The sequence below is a fragment of the Pelophylax lessonae genome (genome assembly GCF_965119305.1).
Source record: "Pelophylax lessonae genome assembly, chromosome: 1".
NCBI lineage: Eukaryota > Metazoa > Chordata > Amphibia > Anura > Ranidae > Pelophylax > Pelophylax lessonae.
This window is the reverse complement of record NC_138768.1, coordinates 76,462,465-76,482,641: the sequence shown is the minus strand read 5'-3', so window position 1 is coordinate 76,482,641 and position 20,177 is coordinate 76,462,465. Positions and strand designations below refer to the sequence as shown.

At 43.5% G+C, this 20,177-nt stretch overlaps 1 pseudogene across 1 annotated transcript in view; it reads right to left on the bottom strand.

The window, feature by feature from the left end:
- Positions 1-19,791, bottom strand: part of LOC309543435 — a 33,472-nt pseudogene extending 13,681 nt beyond the window's left edge. Inside the window, exon 1 of the transcript in view lies at positions 19,462-19,791. The product of the transcript in view is annotated as an uncharacterized misc_RNA (transcript). The remainder of the gene's footprint in view (positions 1-19,461) is intronic.
- Positions 19,792-20,177: the final 386 nt, after the last annotated feature.

Sequence of the window (20,177 nt, the reverse complement as noted above, 5' to 3'; positions counted from 1 at the left end):
GTTGAACTGGATGGACTATTGTCTTTATTCAACCTCACCTACTATGTAACTATGTAACTATGTAACTATGTAACAATTCAAACAAACAAAAAGTATTTCTTAAGCTTGTTTAAAACACAGTGGGTTATTATCCCCCCCCCCCTCCCCCAGGGTAGTGAAGAAGAACAGAGGTCGTTGTGATGCATTATTCACATGGGTGTACTGATCTGCACAATCGTGCAAAGGGCTGTTTTCACCCATGCAGGATGCAAATGTTGCATGCCGCCGCACGCAGACAGCCTGTTCGAATCAATGACAGGCAGCCGGCTGCACTGACTGCATGGATTTCCCATTGCATTTTTTATGTGAATGAGGGGTACACTGCAACCATTACTCATTCACATGGTGGGCCCAATTACTGTTAAAGGGGGCTTCAAGATTTTGATTACCCTCTGCAGACCCCCACAACCACTGGACCAGGGTTGTGGGGAAGAGGCCCTTGCACCCTTGGCAAGGAACCCCTACATATTATGTATTATATAGTTAGGCCTTATGGAAAGGTATGGTTCATAAGGGAGGGGGTGCGTACTCATTGCCCCCCTTTCCTGCCCTGCCAGCCTGGATGCTTAGATAAGGGTCTAGTATGGATTTTTGGAAGGACCTCACCCTTTTTTATTTTCTTGATTGTTCCCTGCACCCCTCCCCCCTCTTAGGATCCAGAATCTTGGGGGACCTCAAGTCATTTTCTTTGCTTGGTGCCCCCTCACAATTCATACCAGGCCTGAAGTGCAAGGCGGAAGAAGGTATGTTCACTGCAGTGTACAGAATAGGGAATGTACAGTACAGTATACAGAATGAGGCGGTGTGGAATAGGGAATAGACAGCACAGTATACAGCACAGCATGAGGCTGTGCAGAATGTGAATGTATAGTTCAGCATGCAGAATGAGGCGGTTTAGGATAAGGAATGTACAGCACAGAGTACAGAATGAGGCAGTTTGGAATAGGAAGTTGACAGCACAGTATGCAGAATGAGGCAGTCTGGCATAGGGAATATACAGTACAGAATCAGGGTGTAAAAAGCTTTCTGTGTGCAGCAGCTCATTCTTAGCCCCCTTCCCCCCATACATACCTGAGCCCCATCTCAAGCGATGTGCATGAATACCTCGGCCGTGCAGGACTCTCCCTCCTGATTGGCTGAGACACAAAAGCGGCACCATTGGCTCCCGCTTCTGTCAATCAAAGTCAGTTAGCCAGTGAGAAGAGAGAGGGGGCATGGCTGAACCACGGCTTCATGTCTGAATGGACACACAGAGCTGCGGCTTGGCTCGAGTGCCCCCATAGCAAGCAGCTTGCTGTGGGGGCACTCGACAGGAGGGAGGGGCCAGGAGCGCCAGAGGGGACCCGGGAACAGGAGGATCCAGGCTGTTCTGTGCAAAACCACTACACAGAGCAGGTAAGTATGACATGTTTGTTATTTTTAAAGAAAAAAAAATGAGACTTTAAAATTACTTTAATTAACTGCTCCCCCTTCTGCTGTGAGATTCTCTAGCTAGCTTTAGCTCAGGGCTCAGTAAACAGCATGGGGTAGAGGCAGGTTAGGCATCCAACTGCCCATAGGTAGCTAGCAGTGGCGGCTGGTGTATATGGGGTGCGGGGGCGCCGCCGCCCCATCCATGCATCCGGCCCCCTAATCTACATGCGGGGCGCCGGACGCATGGAGTTCAATGGGGATTATTTATTTTTGACCATGTAATTAGAGCCAGAGGCTCTCATAGACTAAAAAAAAGGGTGGGCTCGGGGCGCAGAGCACTGTGTCCCGAGCCCACTCAGTTGTGTGACAAAAGGGAATGAAAATTTCCTATTGTCACATGGATCCTCCTCCTGGCCAATCAGGAAGCGAGTCATGGGACCCTTTTCCCGATTGGTCAAAAGGAGAGGCCGTGTTATTGGCCAAGGAGGAGGAGGAGGGAGGAGACGCCAGGGAAAGCGCCGCCGTTGTTGCCAGAGGAAGTAGCCGCCAGAGATGAAGCTGATGGGAGGCTTCTAATGGGGCCAGGCAGGAGTGTTCCAGGGCATCTTTAGCGATCTAATGTAAGTGAGCCGGCGATGGGGGGGGGGTGCTCCATGAGCCCTCCCGGCTCATGGAGCACCAGCCGCCACTGGTAGCTAGATGTCCAGTTGCCTGGCAGATTAGAAACTGTTAGATACTGAGAAGTAAGGTAGATAAGCCGACACTGAGTTCCATCTTCACAACACTGAGGTTAGTATGAAGCTGCTTCTCAGGCTGGTTGGAGGATCTCCACACCAACACTGATCCAGCATTCAGCTCTCCAAAACCAGAATGGAAGCAGGACCTAGGATCTTCCATGGACTCCTGCAACTGGATCTTTTTGCCACTTTCATGCAGTGGTATATTTGCTAAATATCTGTGTATACCTGAGTATATGTACTGTACATAATTCCACCAAGACTCTTTTTAGGTAATGTTATATGTTTGTATAGTGGATTTATGTACTATTACTGATCTTTTATCATATAAAGTTTGCATTGTTTCTATACTGGTGTATAACATAAACTTATGGCAATTGTTATATATTGGGGGCAGTAGTTGTAAAGATACAAATCCAATGTCAGACACATCATCCAGAGATGTACCACCCCATCACAAATGACAATCCCCAGCTGGCTGCTGAATGTAAACAAAACATCTGGGGATGCTGGCTGATGTCGTTGACCAAATATAGTCATGGCCATATTTGGTCAATGACATCACCCAGTAAGCCTATCAGCTTGATTACAATTTAAAACAAGCCAGTTATTACATTGGTACTTTGACGTTAAATACCGGGCTATGGTAGCAGATAGCTGCCATAACCCCGGTATTGTCTTACAGGGTGGGCGGTCCTTTTTCACATAAAAATGGTCCCAGCCGTGGGATCACTTTTATGGGCGGCAGGAGAGGTGCTTTCCCCAACTTACTGGAGCCATCGGTAGCGGGGAAAACGATTCGGCCTTCTCAGGTCCTGTGCAGGAAGTCGAGTGAGGGCAAGATGGCCCCCACTCAACTCTATGGCCTTGGAGGACCTGAGCGACGTCATACGTCGCTTCCTCCCAACGGCCTTAGAGGGCCCATTTATTTTCTTGCTGAAAAAAATACTTTTTTTTTGTTTTTTTGTTTTTTGCTTTTAAGGGTTTTAAGGTCTTTTTGACACCAGATCTCACATTAAAGAGGACCTGTCCTGCTTATTTCCATTACAAGGGATGTTTACGTTCCTTGTAATAGGATTACAAGGGATAAAAACACATTTTTTAAAGGGACAGTGTAAAAATAAAAAATAAAAGGTAAAATAAATATGAAAAAATAAAATTTAAAGCGTCCCATCCCTCCGAGCTCACACGCAGTAGCGAACGCATACCCAAGTCACGCCCACATATGTAAAAGGTGTTCAAACCACACATGTGAGGTATCGTCACGATCGTTAGAGCGAGAGCAATAATTCTAGCCCTAGACCTCTTCTGTAACTCTAAACTGGTAACCTGTAGAAATTTTTAACCCGTCACCTATGGAGATTTTTAAGTACCAATGTTTGTCGCCATTCCACGAGTGTGCGCAACTTTGAAGCATGACATGTTGGGTATCTATTTACTTGGCGTAAAATTATATTTTACATTATAGAAAAAATTTGGGCTAACGTTACTGTTTTCCTATTTTTTAATTTAAAAAAGTGTAGTTTTTCCCAAAAAACTGTGTTTGTAAGACCGCTGTGCAAATACGGTGTGACATAAACTATGGCAACAATCTCTATTTTATTCTCTAGGATCACTGCAAAAAAAAATATATATATATATATATATATATATATATATATATATATATATATATATATATATATATACAGTGCCTTGCAAAAGTATTCGGCCCCCTTGAACTTTGCAACCTTTTGCCACATTTCAGGCTTCAAACATAAAGATATAAAACTAATTTTTTTGTGAAGAATCAACAACAAGTGGGACACAATCATGAAGTGGAACGAAATTTATTGGATATTTCAAACTTTTTTAACAAATAAAAAAACTGAAAAATTGGGTGTGCAAAATTATTCAGTCCCCCACCTTTTGCTGCGATTACAGCTGTAAGTCGCTTGGGGTATGTCTGTATTAGTTTTGCACATCGAGAGACTGAAAATTTTGTCCATTCCTCCTTGCAAAACAGCTCAAGCTCAGTGAGGCTGGATGGAGAGCGTTTGTGAACAGCAGTTTTCAGTTCTTTCCACAGATTCTCGATTGGATTCAGGTCTGGACTTTGACTTGGCCATTCTAACACCTGGATATGTTTATTTGTGAACCATTCCATTGTAGATTTTGCTTTATGTTTTGGATCATTGTCTTGTTGGAAGACAAATCTCCGTCCCAGTCTCAGGTCTTTTGCAGACTCCATCAGGTTTTCTTCCAGAATGGTCCTGAATTTGGCTCCATCCATTTTCCCATCAATTTTAACCATCTTCCCTGTCCCAGCTGAAGAAAACCAGGCCCAAACCATGATGCTGCCACCACCATGTTTGACAGTGGGGATGGTGTGTTCAGGGTGATAAACTGTGTTGCTTTTACGCCAAACATAACGTTTTGCATTTTTGCCAAAAAGTTCGATTTTGGTTTCATCTAACCAGAGCACCTTCTTCCACATGTTTGGTGTGTCTCCCAGGTGGCTTGTGGCAAACTTTAAATTACACTTTTTATGGATATCTTTAAGAAATGGCTTTCTTCTTGCAACTCTTCCATAAAGGCCAGATTTGTGCAGTATACGACTGATTGTTGTCCTATGGACAGAGTCTCCCACCTCAGCTGTAGATCTCTGCAGTTCATCCAGAGTGATCATGGGCCTATTGGCTGCATCTCTGATCAGTCTTCTCCTTGTATGAGCTGAAAGTTTAGAGGGACAGCCAGGTCTTCGTAGATTTGCAGTGGTCTGATACTCCTTCCATTTCAATATTATCGCTTGCACAGTGCTCCTTGGGATGTTTAAAGCTTGGGAAATCTTTTTGTATCCAAATTAGGCTTTAAACTTCTCCACAACAGTATCTCGGACCTGCCTGGTGTGTTCCTTGTTCTTCATGATGCTTTCTGCGCTTTAAACGGACCTTTGAGACTATCACAGTGCAGGTGTATTTAATACGGAGACTTGATTACACACAGGTGGATTCTATTTATCATCATTAGTCATTTAGGTCAACATTGGATCATTCAGAGATCCTCACTGAACTTCTGGAGAGAGTTTGCTGCACTGAAAGTAAAGGGGATGAATAATTTTGCACGCCCAATTTTTCAGTTTTTTATTTGTTAACAAAGTTTGAAATATCCAATAAATTTCGTTCCACTTCTTGATTGTGTCCCACTTGTTGTTGATTCTTCACAAAAAATTATTGTTTTATATCTTTATGTTTGAAGCCTGAAATGTGGCAAAAGGTTGCAAAGTTCAAGGGGGCCGATATCGTTTTTTCGTTGCCAATACCGATATTTTGCCGATCGCATATCGGTATAGGCCAATATTGGCCGATATTTTTCCACACATGTAAAATTTTCCCAAAAAAACACAAATTTTGACACGAATCTCTTAACAAACAGGTTAATCTTTATTTATTAACATTTTTAACATTACGTGCTCGTTCTTCACACCTTAACTGAATAAAAACTGATAGGAAAACTTAAATTGCAAGGAGTTGGACATTAGCATTTCACATTATCTGATTGTGCATTAATGTATAATAAAGTGCTGCAGTAGTGGACTCACTCACTGCAATATAAAAATTGTAATTCACTACTGCAGTACAGTCTGTGCAAAACTGCTAGGAACAAAACTAGGCAACAACAACAGCTACACAATAAAATACACATACACACTGCACAACTGCTATAAAAAGAGCAAGGCAACAGCTACACATGTCACAGTGGATTGGACTGGACTGGACTCTGAGTCAGTGGAGGACTACCTCTGTGTGCAGTATGGCACTCACTGCAACGACTGCAGTGCAGTCAGTGCAATACTGCTAGAAGAAAAGCAAGGCAAGTAGGCAACAGCTACACGTCACAGTGGATTGTACTTGAGTCAGTGCAGGACTATTTGCACTGCAGTATGGCACTCACTGCAACTACTGCAGTCAGTGCAATACTGCTAGAAGAAAAGCAAGGCAAGTAGGCAACAGCTACATGTCACAGTGGATTGGACTGGAGTCAGTGCAGGACTATTTGTACTGCAGTATGGCACTCACTGCAACTACTGCAGTCAGTGCAATACTGCTAGAAGAAAAGCAAGGCAACAGCTACACATGTCACAATAGATTGGACTGGAGTCAGTGGAGGAGTCACTGCAGTATGGCACTCACTGCAACTACTGCAGTCAGGGCAATACTGCAAGAAGAAAAGCAAGGCAAGTAGGCAACAACTACACATGTCACAGTGGATTGGACTATTTGTACTGCAGTATGACACTCACTGCAACTACTGCAGTCAGTGCAATACTGCTAGAAGAAAAGCAAGGCAACAGCTACACATGTCACAATAGATTGGACTGGAGTCAGCGAAGGACTCACTGTCGTATGGCACTCACTGCAACTACTGCAGTCAGTCCAATACTGCTGAAGAAAAGCAAGGCAACAGCTACACAGTGGATTGGACTGTGTACTACCGCTGCAGTAGGGCACTCACTCACTGGAATAATTTTATATCACTAATGCACTACTGCAGTAGTGATTTAAAATTATTGCAGCAGTGAGTGGCGTTCTACTGGCACTGACTCCAATTCACTGTCCATGTCTATTTTTTTTTTCTATCACTTTTGCACTGACTGCAGCGCAGCACAGTCAGTGCAAAACTGTTAGAAAAAAATAGATAGACACAAGCTAGACAGTGGATTGGACAGACTCAGTGGGCTGGTGGACAGACACTACTATAGACTAGCTACACTTTCAAATCAATACTCCCAGTTAAGTAGAACAATATTATAGTACAGAAAGCATAACATTTCAGCATGTTCACCAGCTAAACGGCTTCTTTTCTTTTCATAAATTGCTGCCACTTCACTAAAAACACGCTCACTTGGTACAGAGAAAGGAGGAGCAGAAAGGTATCTTCTAGCATGAGAAGTAAGTCTTTTGTAGCTTGCCTCATTTTCTTTCCACCACTGAAGAGGATCACTTCTTCTGTCAACTACTGGTTCCTTCAAATAGAGATGAAGTTCATCATCCAGGCTCATTATTGCCGATTCTGATGAACCCTCTGCATGAGGCCCCAATAAAATGCTGAACATTGCATCTATTTTACCATGATGAATTTTCTTTTCTGTCCATTGTCTTTTGGGACATTTTTCTCCTGCATCCTGCTCTTCCACATCAGAAACCTTCTATTCTTGTCCTTGACTTTTCTTTTCGTCAGTAGGAACCTCCTGCAGCTGCTGTTGAATATCTTCTGTCAGCCATTGCTTTGCCTTGGCCAATACATCATCAGAAGAGAAAGGATGGTTCTTGTATCGAGGATCCAAAAGACATTCAAGCACAACAGTTTTATTCTCCTCATGCTTCTCAAACCTTTTGGCGTGGCTGTCCCTCATGGCCTGCCTAAATATATCATGTTTGGGGGTTCTAAGTAATTTTCTAGCAAAAAATACTGATTTTACTTGTGAACAACAAGTGTCAGAAATAGCTCTGGTCCTTAAGTGGATAATGGTGGTTGTAATACCACCACTAAATGAATAGTTTTCAGCTGCAGCAGCTGGAGGTTGAGACTGTGAACTGGCACGAATCTGGCCATTTCATTTACCAATTGAGGGAACTGCAAACAGCTTGGGTTTGGGTCAAACTCATGGTCAATCTGAAGCTCATCCCTACTAAGCAGGGTGAGTAAGTACACTTTGAAAGTACATTTCGCTTTTATAGGTTTGTGGCTCATTGTTTGCAGAAAGTCAAATACAGCCAAGTTCTTTCTTTTACAATAAAAATAGGATACTGTACTTTTATTTACCAGTTCTGAGAAAGTGAGTCTTTTGTATACTACAGAAAAAGAATTGTGTGTCAAGCACATTGCACAATAATGACAGCAGGTTACATAACATATAATAGTGAAAGAAAAGTTTTTAGTAAATACAACCACTGTTATTTATTGGATTGAATAGGTTATAAACCGGAACACGCACTCTTTGAGACAAATGATCTTACGTGAACATTGTGGACTGGATTTTCAGCTGAAGTTCAGTCCAACTATCTAGTTCTATCAAAGGTGGAAACAAATGAACACCTTTACCCCAAAGCACTTATGGGCCAGTGCCTATGTCAGCAGAGCTATAGGGAATATTTCTAACATTTACATATTATACCTTTTTGTCTTTATTATTTTTATTGTCTGTCTGGCTCTGAACATTTGTGAGTAGAACCAACAAAAAGTAAAACCACCATGCCATTATATTACATGGTATTTAATTTGTGCTGTAAATATATGAACATTTTATATATGTGGTTATGGTATCTACTTGATCATATAATAATTCTTACCATAACTCTTAACTTTGGAACTTGAGAAAGAGGGCACAAAAATACACTGCGCTGAACAGTGATAGGGTTAAATAGAGTCTGAGACTACCACGTAGTATACACCACACTCACATATGCTACAGCCCTTAAAACTACCAAATCATACTTAATTACTCAGCCACAAGCAAGAGTTTCACAGACACACATAAACCTAAGGACGAAGGATTCTTTTTTTTTTTTTTTCAAAACTACATATGCTTTCTGCACACATACTTTAGCCATGAGTGCTCAACCTGTGGCTCTGCAGCTGTTGCAGAACTACAAGCCCCATCATGCCTCTGCCTTTGGGAGTCATGCTTGTAACTGTCAGCAACTTGCAATGCCTCATGGGACTTGTAGTTCTGCAACCACTGGGGAGCCACAGGTTGAGTACCCATGCAGTTTAGAAATAAAGCTAACACTTTTTCTTTGCCTTTAGAGAAACTTTATTAAAACAGCTGGAGACCAATTAGCAGCCAACAACCAGTGCCATCTTAAGAGCATTAAAGGGCCCCGGGCAATGCAGTGCACTGGGGCCCTGCCTACACAATCACCCACAAGAATAAAAATGCAAATTATTAATAAGGCAATATTTATTGGTACAGCAGTGGCAGGCTAATGACAGCTTCCAAGTTCAGTGGCTGGGGCCGGTGAACACACACACACGGATGGGAGTCAGACTCGACTGTCCTGTGTGTGCCTATTCCGGTGGAGGCATTCCTGCAGTTGTGGGCTCCCCATCCATGGCCCAAGTGGCCTTACAGCAGAGCAAGACCGACAGCAGACCACCTGCTAAGTTCAGCAGTGGTATGCACACGGGAATCGGGACTAATGCTGGCTGGGGCTGGATCGCTTGGCAGGTGGGGCACCTTGGGCAAGTGGGGCCCCTGGCCAACTGCCCAGCGTGCCCATTCGGTAAGATGGCCCTGTCAACAACCATTGAGAGAAAAAACACCTTGTTCAGGAATATGTAATATACACCACAGCTTACAAAGTACAGCAGATAGGAGTATGTAATGTACAGCATAGCGTAGTAAGTGTAATAATGGGGAACTATTGTATGTAGAATGCAACATAACCTATAGAGTAAAGTGGTCATAAGTATGCAACTTACAACATAGCATATACTGTGCAGAGGTCATAAGTATGTAATTTACAACATAGCAAATACAGTGAAAAAGTCAGGAATTTGTCCAACAGAGTGTATAGAGTGCAAGTATTGGGAGAATGTAATGTACAGCACAGCTTACAGAATGCAACAGAAATGTATAGAATATGACACAGCATATAGTGTTAGTGTATAGTGTCAGGAACAGTAAGGGGTATGTAATGTAAAGCACAGGGCACCATAGTCAGAAGTATGTTATAAAGTGCCACTTACAGTGCTGGTAGAGGGTAAGTGGTAAGAGGGGCACTAAGAGGCTTAACAAGACTGTAGTTTAGGCCAAATTAAACTATGTCAGCTTTCTACTGATTGCTGTTTTCTACAGTTGAGTAGAGAAGATGGCTTTTGATCTCTGATAGCACATTCTCTCAACAAAACTGTACAAAAAAAGCCATTGGTCTAGTGTGCCTAGGGCAGCATGATGTCTAATCATGAAGGGTGATCAAAAAGCTCATTGAGAGTGACATAAAAGCATTAAAAAAAATATTATACTAACCCGTTTTTTCACATGATCAGGTTTATTATTCCCTATACATCTAGAATGTAAGCTACTTGAAAAAATCTCATCCAAGATAAAACCCCTATTCCTGGAGATGTTAGAGTTTAAGTTCAAGCTCTTTCAAGACTTTCAGGAAACACACTGAGCCATTTATATGAGCCAATGGGTAGAAATTCTGAGAGGTCACAAAACTATTGTATTGTTACGGTAAATGCAAGCAACAGAAATATGAATGTTTTTAAAAATAGTAGCTGGCTATAACTTGAAACAGCACATTTAAATACATTTTAAATTAGTTTGTGTAGCAGGTACTGTATATACATTTAAATGTTGTTATTATTATTTTTTTTTTAACAAAAGAGCTTTGGCTTTTCGAAAAATTTGCATTGCTGGGGCTGAGTAGGCAGCAGAGACTTTCATCAGTTATGTCACCATCTATGGTATTTAGGCTTTTAGGTTTTTATTGCTGTGTTCCCTATGGAGAAAGTCTCCCTCTCTATATGTCCTGGTGACCATTGTCTCTGGTACAGAAAATTATGTGGAAACTATCTTAGGCCTAGTTCACGTGGGTGTAATTAAGCCCATGCCATAGTTGCCAACATTTGAAAACAATTTCCAGGGACACTTTCCAACACAGCTATCAATTACTGACCACACCCACTTCCCTGAAGCTCCGCCCACTCCACATAATTAATCTCCGCCTACTTATCATCAGATTATAGGCTCTACTCAATAAAAGAGAGAATTACAGTAAATTGAAAAGATAATTTTATACTTGAGGCCAAAGTAGCAGAGTTGGAATAATTCTCCCATTCAGCTACACTACTTCTGCCTAAAGTTTAAAATTCTCATCACAATTCCCTGCAATTCTAAAGTGTCAAATGTGCTCAGGTGTGAAAAAAACAAAAAATGTAATATGTAAATATAAATAAAGTGCAAAGTGTAAGTAAGTATACTGCCGGGACAATGTAAATTACCCAGGACAGGCTTCTATTTGCCGGGACTGTCCCGCCGCCAGTCCCGCGGTACAGTTGGCAAGTATGCCATGCAAAGGGCCGTGTTTGTCCACACGGGGATGGACAGGTGTACCATGCATTCCTGTGCATTAATGTCAAGTGGGACACAGTGGCTGCACAGACACAGACGCTGCTCCCAATTTAACAGCTGTGTGGGTGTATGTGGATGCTGGTCCCTAAACATAGACAGTGTGCGTTCGGGCATCTGCACCCACATAACTGTCAAATTGGGAGCAGTGTCTGTGTAACCACTGCGTCCCAATTGATATGAATGGGACTGCCCACACTGGGATGCACAGAACACTTGTCCATCCCTGTGCCGGCAAACAGGGTCCTCGCACGGACATTCGCATAAAGTGGTTGTAAAGTCAGAAGGCTTTTTATCTTAATGCATTCTATGCATTAGGATAAAAAGCCTTCTGTGTGAAGCAGCCCCCTCAGCTCCCCTCAGCCCCCCTAAAACTTATCTGAGTCCCATCTTGATCCAGCGATGATGCAGGAGTGAGTCTCCCTCCTGATTGACTGAGACGACAGGTGGTGCCATTGGCTCCCACTGCTGTCAGTTAAAGTCAGTGAGCCAATGAGGAGAGAGAAGGGGCGGGGCCAGACCATGACTCCCTTTTTAATGGACACAGGGAGCTGCGGCTCAGCTCGGGTGCCCCCATAGCAAGTTGCTTGCTGTGGGTGCACTCAACAGTAGGGAGGGGCCAGGAGAGCCAAAGAGGGACCCAAGAAGAGGAGGATTCAGGCTATTCTGTGTAAAACCACTACACAGAGCAGGTAAGTATGACATGTTTGTTATTTTTAACAAAAAAAAAAAATTACTTTAGTATCCCTTAAGGTAATGTCAGATAATCGTAGTCCGCTCCCAGCTGCATCAGTTTATATATACACATCTTTTCTCTACAGGCTAGTTAGCATAGGACTTAGAATGGGCGTGGAAGCAGGTTTAACCACTTAAGGACCAGAAGGTTTTACCCCCTTAATGACCAGGCCATTTCTTGCGACGCTGTACCCAAATAAAATTGATGTCCTTTTTTTCCCACAAATAGAGCTTTCTTTTGGTGGTATTTGATCACCTGTGCATCTTTTTTTTTTTTTTGCGCTATAAACAAAAAAATTGCGACAATTCTGAAAAAAAAAAAAAAAACAACAATATTTTTAACTTTCTGCTGTAAAACATTCCCAATAAAAAAAAAAAAATCAAATGTTTTCATCAATTTAGGCCAATATGTATTCTACCACATATTTTTGGTAAAAAAAAAATCCCAATAAGTGTATATTGACTGGTTTGCGCAAAAGTTATCGTGTCTACAAACTAAGGGATAGATTTATGTCATTTTTATTTATTTATTTATTACTAGTAATGGTGGTGATCAGCGATTTTTTGCAGGACTGCGGCATTGTGGTAGACAGATCGGAAACCTAACTGACACTTTTGAGGGGACCAGTGACACTAATACAGTAATCAGTGCTAAACATATGCACTGTTACTGTACTAATGACACTGGTAGGGAAGGGGTTAACAGCAGGGGCAATCAAAGGGTTAAGTGTGTTCCTAGGGGGTGCTTTCTAACTGTGTGGGGGATGTACTCACTGGATGAACACAGAGATCCATGTTCCTAAATAGCAGGAACACAAGATCCCTGTGTTCATATCTGACAGAACAGCGGTCTACCTTATTTAAATCAGCATACTACCAGAAAGAGTTCCCCTAAGGGTTTGGGACTTTAATGGCACTTTGTGAAAGTATAAAAAAATAATTTTATATTTTTTTATACTCTCACAAAGTGCCTTTAAAGTCCCAAACCCTTAGGGGAACTCTTACTGGTTGTACTTTGAATATAGGGATTAGGGATGATCGAACTTTTGAAAAGTTTGGTTCGACCAGAACACCCGAATTTCCCGAAAGTTCGGTCCGGATTCCAGAACCCCATTGAAATCAATGGGACCCGAACTTCTGGAATCAAAAAACACAATTTTGAAGCCCTAAAACCCAATAAATGCCCCTAAAAAGTGGCTAGGGCTCTGGGTCATGCCTCAGGGACTATTAATCACACAAAAAAAAGTTCTTAAAAATTGTCGTTTTTGATAGAGAGCCAATTATTGAAAAAATTATTGGAAAAAAAAAATTAGATTTCTTTGGATTTAGTGTCTGGGGGGTCTAAAAAGTGTACCTGTGAAGTTTCAGCTCTGTAGCATGTCCAGAACCAGAATTATAGCATGCCAAACCTTCAAAAATGACTTTTTTGCTTAACCGCAACTTTCTTTTGCTCCTAATCAACTGCACAGCCAATGTGTATGATGGGGACATAATGCAGTGCACTGGGAACAAGATTAGAGTTTTTTTTGGAAAAATGTGCTGTCTCTTTAAATGTGCATATAATTAACGGGTGTATTTTCACAATGGGGCTATATTACCAAATGTTTTCAAGAAGTCAAAAGATGTATGTAGTTGCACTTTATTTCATGTAAAATGGTGTTTGTAAAAGGGAGGACGTGAGGTGGACATGGACTCATCTCTATTTGTTCTGCCAACTGCAGAAGACTGACCACTTTTCTCTGCCTGGGTCACTGTAGTTGCAGATGATGCCGATGATGAGGGTTTGGTAATATAGTCCAACACCTCCTGTACGTACTGTGGACGTATAGCTTGGCCACTGCGGGCGAACAATCGCAATGGTGGCCTGGCTGAGGACTGACCACCACGTCCACCCCTGCCTCTAGACACCCTAGAAGCTGAGCCCCTTTCCGCAGCAGGGCCACGTATGCCTTTCCTTGGTCTACCTGGCATATTTGTCACTGAGACTTTGGCAACTCTGTGCGTTGAAAAACGCACACTGCTATGCGACCCAAAGTTGTCACCGAATACAGCACAGCAGATGCGTGTCACGCACAGTAGCAAAGCCTTTTGCACAGTGGACCTAACGCTTTCAAGAACAGGCGTTAGGTTGTCACTGAGACTTTGGCAACTCTGTGCGGTGAAAAACGCACACTGCTATGTGACCCAAAGTTGTCACTGAATACAGCACAGCAGATGCGTGTCACGCACAGTAGCAAAGCCTTTTGCACAGTGGACATAACGCTTTCAAGAACAGGCGTTAGTTGTCACTGAGGCAGTGTATTTTGCTGACTAGCAAGCACGTATACCTGCTGTAGATATATCAGCAGTGCAACGTGCTCACTACACAGAACCCTGACACTTTTACTTTCCCTACAGAAACTGAATTGTTGAATCTAACTACTGTGGTATATAGTACCCTAACTACACTAGATATCCCTTTCCTCACACTAAAAGAACAGCTCCATACAGCAGAAGACTGACACTGTCCCTTTACATTTTTTTTTCTAACTGAAACAAACAGCACAATCGCTGTATTTCTAACTACACTGACTGGCTGTAACCTGAATGTTCTGCTTATATGGAGCTTTAGAATCACTCGTCTATGCAGCAAACGTAGTGTAACAAAGCAGGAGTAAGAGAAATGCTTCCACTCTCTTCAACAGACTCTGTATCACTGTGCTAGGGGTTAGGCGGGGCTATGTTATATACTGTGGGGTGTATTCACTCCTGATTGGCCTCTGGTCCCCGTAGTCACTCCAATCACGTTCCTAGCAGACTCCTGCCCCCTCATTGGCTTTTGCTGACGTTTCTGGGCCAATCACGGCTTTTAAAGCCCAGTTCCTGTCCCATTGCATTTTGGGTGGTTCTGGTGGCCGAATACCGAACTTTTACAGCAAAAAGTTCGGAATTCGGCCGCATTTCGAACACCCAAAGTTCGGGTCGAACCGATGGTCGACCCGAACCGTTCGATCATCCCTAATAGGGATGTGGCACAACAATCAGAGAATTTTTTGCTGAGAAAATCCATTCATTCTATTTACTTTCAATAGATTTTTTATTAATTTTCCAAAACATTACAACAAAAATTATGAAGGTATTCATAGTCGCAATTACAATGTTTCCAAACAAAACACATAGAGGTATGATTGCAGAACTCAGTCATCAAAGATAAAAAGAGAAAAGAAGGTTTATCATCTCAAAAGTAAACATTAACAAACTATAACTGTTCAAGTCGTTTCACTAGTGGTTGTGCTTGTGTCATGGATGACCCAACCACTGTCATGGGGCGGGGGTGAAATATTTGCTGGTGGTCCAAATGTGCTAAGTAGAGTGGAATTTGGTTCCATTGTGAGTCGAGTAGGCGTAAGCCTTCTCCATAGAATATTGGAAATTAACCATTCTAATAACTTCCAGGTGGGATGGGGACGTGGTCTGCTTCCAGTGTTTGGCAATTAGTGTCCTGGCCGCTACCAGGATGTGGAAGCATACCGTTCTCATGTTTAAGGGTATATTGTGTATTCCCAAGTTCAGTAGGGCCATGTCCATAGTTGGTTTGGTGAGTATGCCCGTGGTGATCGAAAGAACCTCAAACACCCTCTTCCAAAAGCTGGTTAGGCTTTTGCACTTAAAGAAAATATGGGAGATAGTGCCTATTTGGTCACAGTTTCGCCAGCAAAGCGGGCTCTGGGAACTAAAGAATTTAGACAGGCGATACGGTGTGAGGTACCACCTGGTTAGAAGTTTTTGCATTTGTTCCCAGTGGTTTATGCATCGGGAGGCTATGAAGGAGGTGTGGATCGCCGTTTTCCACTGGTATTCGGAATAGGGTGTCTGAAGCTCACTCTCCCACTTAACCATGTGTGTTGTTTTATGAAAGGCGTTCTTGCGTCCTATAAGGTTGTATATGAGGGATATGCCTTTAACTGGGGTCTCTACGTTCGTGAGGAATTGCCATAGGGTGAGGGGCAGCCATAACTTGGGCAGGGGATTTTTGCGTAAGAAGCTAACTATGGCGTTATAGGAGAACATAGCTTTGTGGGGGAGTTTAAATTCTGTGTGGAGGTCTTGGAAGGATTTGAGTGAGTCCTGTTGGTATAGTTGAGATACCGACTGTATTCCAGCGGCCGTGAGCATGGTGGTCTTTGTGAACGGAAGAAGAACATTGAATACGGTTAGAGGTATAGGGATCAACATGTCTGTCGGATGCGTGGGTTTCCGTGCGATGAGGACTCGCCAGGAGCGCAGTGTCGCACGAGACGTGATTGGCAATGATCTCACATCCAGGGGTTTCCATGCATCAGCTAGAAGCAGTAAACTAAGATCCGACGTTCGCGTCAATGCCGCTTCTATTGGCAGCCAAGGGAGGCGGCGTGTGTTGGAGAACCAGTGTTGGAGGGGGGACAGTCTCGTCGCGTGATAGTAATCTGATATGTCTGGTAGCCCTAGCCCTCCTACCTTTTTGTGACGTATCATATGTGATTGAGAACACCTGGCTCTCTTCTGTTGCCATACAAATGTGCGAAGTATTTTGGACAGGGAAGTGAGGTAAGCACCGGTGATATGTATTGGAAGGGTGCGGAATATGTATAGTATTTTTGGTAGGCAAAGCATTTTGAATGCTGCTATTCGTCCCGCCCAGGAGATTTCGGTCGACTTGATACCATTGGTGTCTGCTGTTAGGGTGGACAGTAAGGATTTCATGTTGGGGTGTAGCAATTTGGATGTGGGGAATGCTAGCTGGATCCCTAGATATTTTAGCGAGTCAGGTGTCCAAGCGTATGGGAGTTGTGTTTGGAGATGCTTTCGGGTGTTGTCGGGTATATTCATACCTAAGATTTCGGATTTTCCAAAATTCACTTTATAGAAGGACACATTACTAAAGTCCTGAAGAATTCTATGAGCTGCTGGAAGGGACACTATAGGGTTCGTTAGACTCAAAATGACACCGTCAGCAAATAGAGTGATGACGTGCTTGGAGGAGCCAAATTTAAAGCCCGATACCATGGGGGAGGTGCGTAGCAGTTCTGCCAGTGGCTCTATTAACAGGTTAAAAATGAGGGGCGACAGGGGGCACCCCTGTCGCGTACCATTGGTGATGTTAAAGGGTTTAGAAAGCATGCCAGCGGAGAGTACCTTGGCAGATGGAGAGGAGTATAAAGCTACTATGGCCGACAGGATCGGTCCCGAAAATCCAAACTTGCGTAGAACCGATTCCATGTATCCCCAGTGGATACGGTCGAACGCCTTCTCTGCGTCTATGGAAAGAAGCAGAGAAGGCGTTCTGGAGCTCTCGGCATGGTGTATGAGATTTATTACCCTTCTGGTCGCGTCCGGGGCTTGCCGTCCCCGGACGAATCCCATTTGGTTCCCCCCTAGTAGCTTCGGCAGAAGTTGTGCTAGGCGGTTGGCGAGGAGTTTAGCATATAATTTGACGTCATTGTTTAGCAGGGATATGGGTCTAAAGTTCGCTGGGGCGGTAGGGGGTTTGCCTGGTTTGGGGAGGGTTATGATGTTCGCTTGGAGCATCTCCTTGGGGAAGGTGCCCGTGGCAATGGCTGAGGAAAATGCTGGCAACATGTGGGGCGAAAGTACGTCATGAAGTGATCTGTAGTATTCATTTGTCAATCCGTCAGGGCCTGGGGATTTATTTAAAGGAGTACCTAGAATAGTCTGGGAGAGTTCTTTTGGCGTAAATGGGGCATTTAGGGATGATAGGTCTTCGGGCGTGAGAGAGGGGAAGTTCATGCGACTCAAGAAGGTGAGGATTTCCGACGTCGACGGGTTGTGTGTGGTCGTGTCGTTGCGTAGGTTATACAGGGAGCCATAATAATCGGCGAAAGCGTCCGCAATTTGTTGAGGGTGTGTGTGCTTTTTGCCCGTATGGGGATGGGTTACGAACGCTATTTTAGATTTTACTCTCCTGGCTTTAAGCCTGGAGGCTAGAAACTTGCCTGCCTTATTATGGGCCGAATAATACTGGAGGCGGAGTTTCGCCATAATTTTGTCGTGGTTGACAAGCAGAAGCCTGCGGAGTTCTGTTCTGAGGGCTGAGAGTTTGGAGGACAATATTTGTGAGGGGTGTTGTTTATTGGCCTCTTCCAAGGATTTAATGTTTTCAAGGGTGTCTCGAAGCGTTTTCTGGTGTTTCTTTTTCATTCTAGATGCTAATTGAATAAGAATTCCTCTCACATATGCCTTATGGGCATTCCAAAGCGTGAAAGGGTCCGTGTCTGGGGTGGCGTTGTTTGTGAAGAATTCCCTAAGGTGAGTTTGGAGGTGCTTGATAGAGTCGGGGTCTGATAGGATTGAATTGTTACATCTCCATATGTATGAAGACGGCTGGGGAGCTGAGGTAGATATGGACATATGTATGGCGGCAGTGGTCTGACCACGTGATGGGGGATATAGATGTGTGCAGGATTTTTGTAGTTTGTTGGTACCTCAGGCCAATGAGAAGTGGGACTTTTTAGGCAGGTAAGCAAAATACGAAAAAGTACAAGTATTCGAATAAAAAATGGTATTTAATCCTTAAAACATATGTACAGTTGAGTACAGTAGAGTGAAAGGGTTATAGACCCTTGTGAGAGTGTGTGGTAGGTAGAGGATTTGTGACACGTGGTAAATGGTGACTTTTTAAGAGTGTATCTCTGTCATTCCCTGCTGTTAAGCGTGGGTTGCCCAGATCAAAGATGTCTCCTAAAGCCTACGCGTTTCGGCCCCTAATGGAGCCTTTTTCAAGGTTGATTGTCACCATTTCTGTTGGTAAAATACAGATGGTGTTAAATATTTATAAATTTCACCACCAGGGGCACTCAATAGGCACAGCACCTGCAAGTCTGAAATCTGTGTCCTTCCCGTGTCGGCGGCCGCGCCAGTGAGCACCAGCGGTGGAAACTGGAAGCGCACTCGTCCACCAGACGCAGGCGCACCAGAGACACACACCAGCTGTGTGTGATCAGGCTTCATACCTTAAATACCATTTTTTATTTATCACCGAATACTTGTACTTTTTCGTATTTTGCTTACCTGCCTAAAAAGTCCCACTTCTCATTGGCCTGAGGTACCAACAAACTACAAAAATCCTGACTAGGGACGACGGCAAACCCGACTACACATAGGGTCATAGAGATCAAAAAACCCCCTCATAGATGTGTGCAGTACCAAGGGCAGGATCGTCGAGTCTATCAGAAACATGTCGATCCTGGAGTAAGTGAGGTGGCTCGCCAAGAAGAAGGTATAGTCCCTCTCCTCCGCATGTTGGTATCTCCATATGTCGTGTAGATTTTCCGCATGTAGGAGAGCTGCCATGGAAGTAGATAAGATTTTACCACCGGAGGTCGAGTCCATGGCAGGGTCTGCTACAGTGTTAAAATCTCCTCATATGATCAGTTTGCCTACCGTGAGTTTGCGAACTTTTGCGAATAGTTTTCTCAGGAATTTGAGCTGGTGGCGGTTGGGAGCATACACGTTCACAATAGTATAATCACATTCATCAATATTACAGTTTAAGATAATGAATCTTCCGTCTGTATCCTCCACCACCCGAGAGTAGGTGAAGGTCACAGAGTTGCTAACGGCCAACAGGGTTCCTCGTTTCTTTTCAGGGGAGTTTGCCATAAAGACATGGGGATAGTCCGGGTGGGAGCAGCGAGGTACTGAACCGAGCTTGAAATGGGTTTCCTGAATAGCCAGGACGTCTGCCTTGTGAGACTTTGCTTCCTTCCACATCGAGAAGCGCTTTGCGGGGTGGTTTAGCCCCTTAGCATTCAGCGATAAAAGCTGCAGAGACATGTTAGGGTTTGTGGAAGTTCAGAGAATTCGTAGTGGGCTCGTTGCTGAGGGCGAGAGCAGACCATAGAATATGGTATAGGATAATACATAGGGGTACCTGGAAGGAGGTTGCAGAGGCTTCCGGGAGCTGGATATCAAAGATGATACAGATAATGTTCGTGCGGAGTTCGGTGAGTGGCACAGAGGAAGATAGGATGGAAGTCCGGAACACAATGCCGATGATGGGAACAACTGTCCATGGATGTTGCTACAATCGTAGCTGAGTCCTGTTTTGAAAAAGAATTGTAGAAAACAAGAAAAAACAATACAGGTAAAAAAGGATA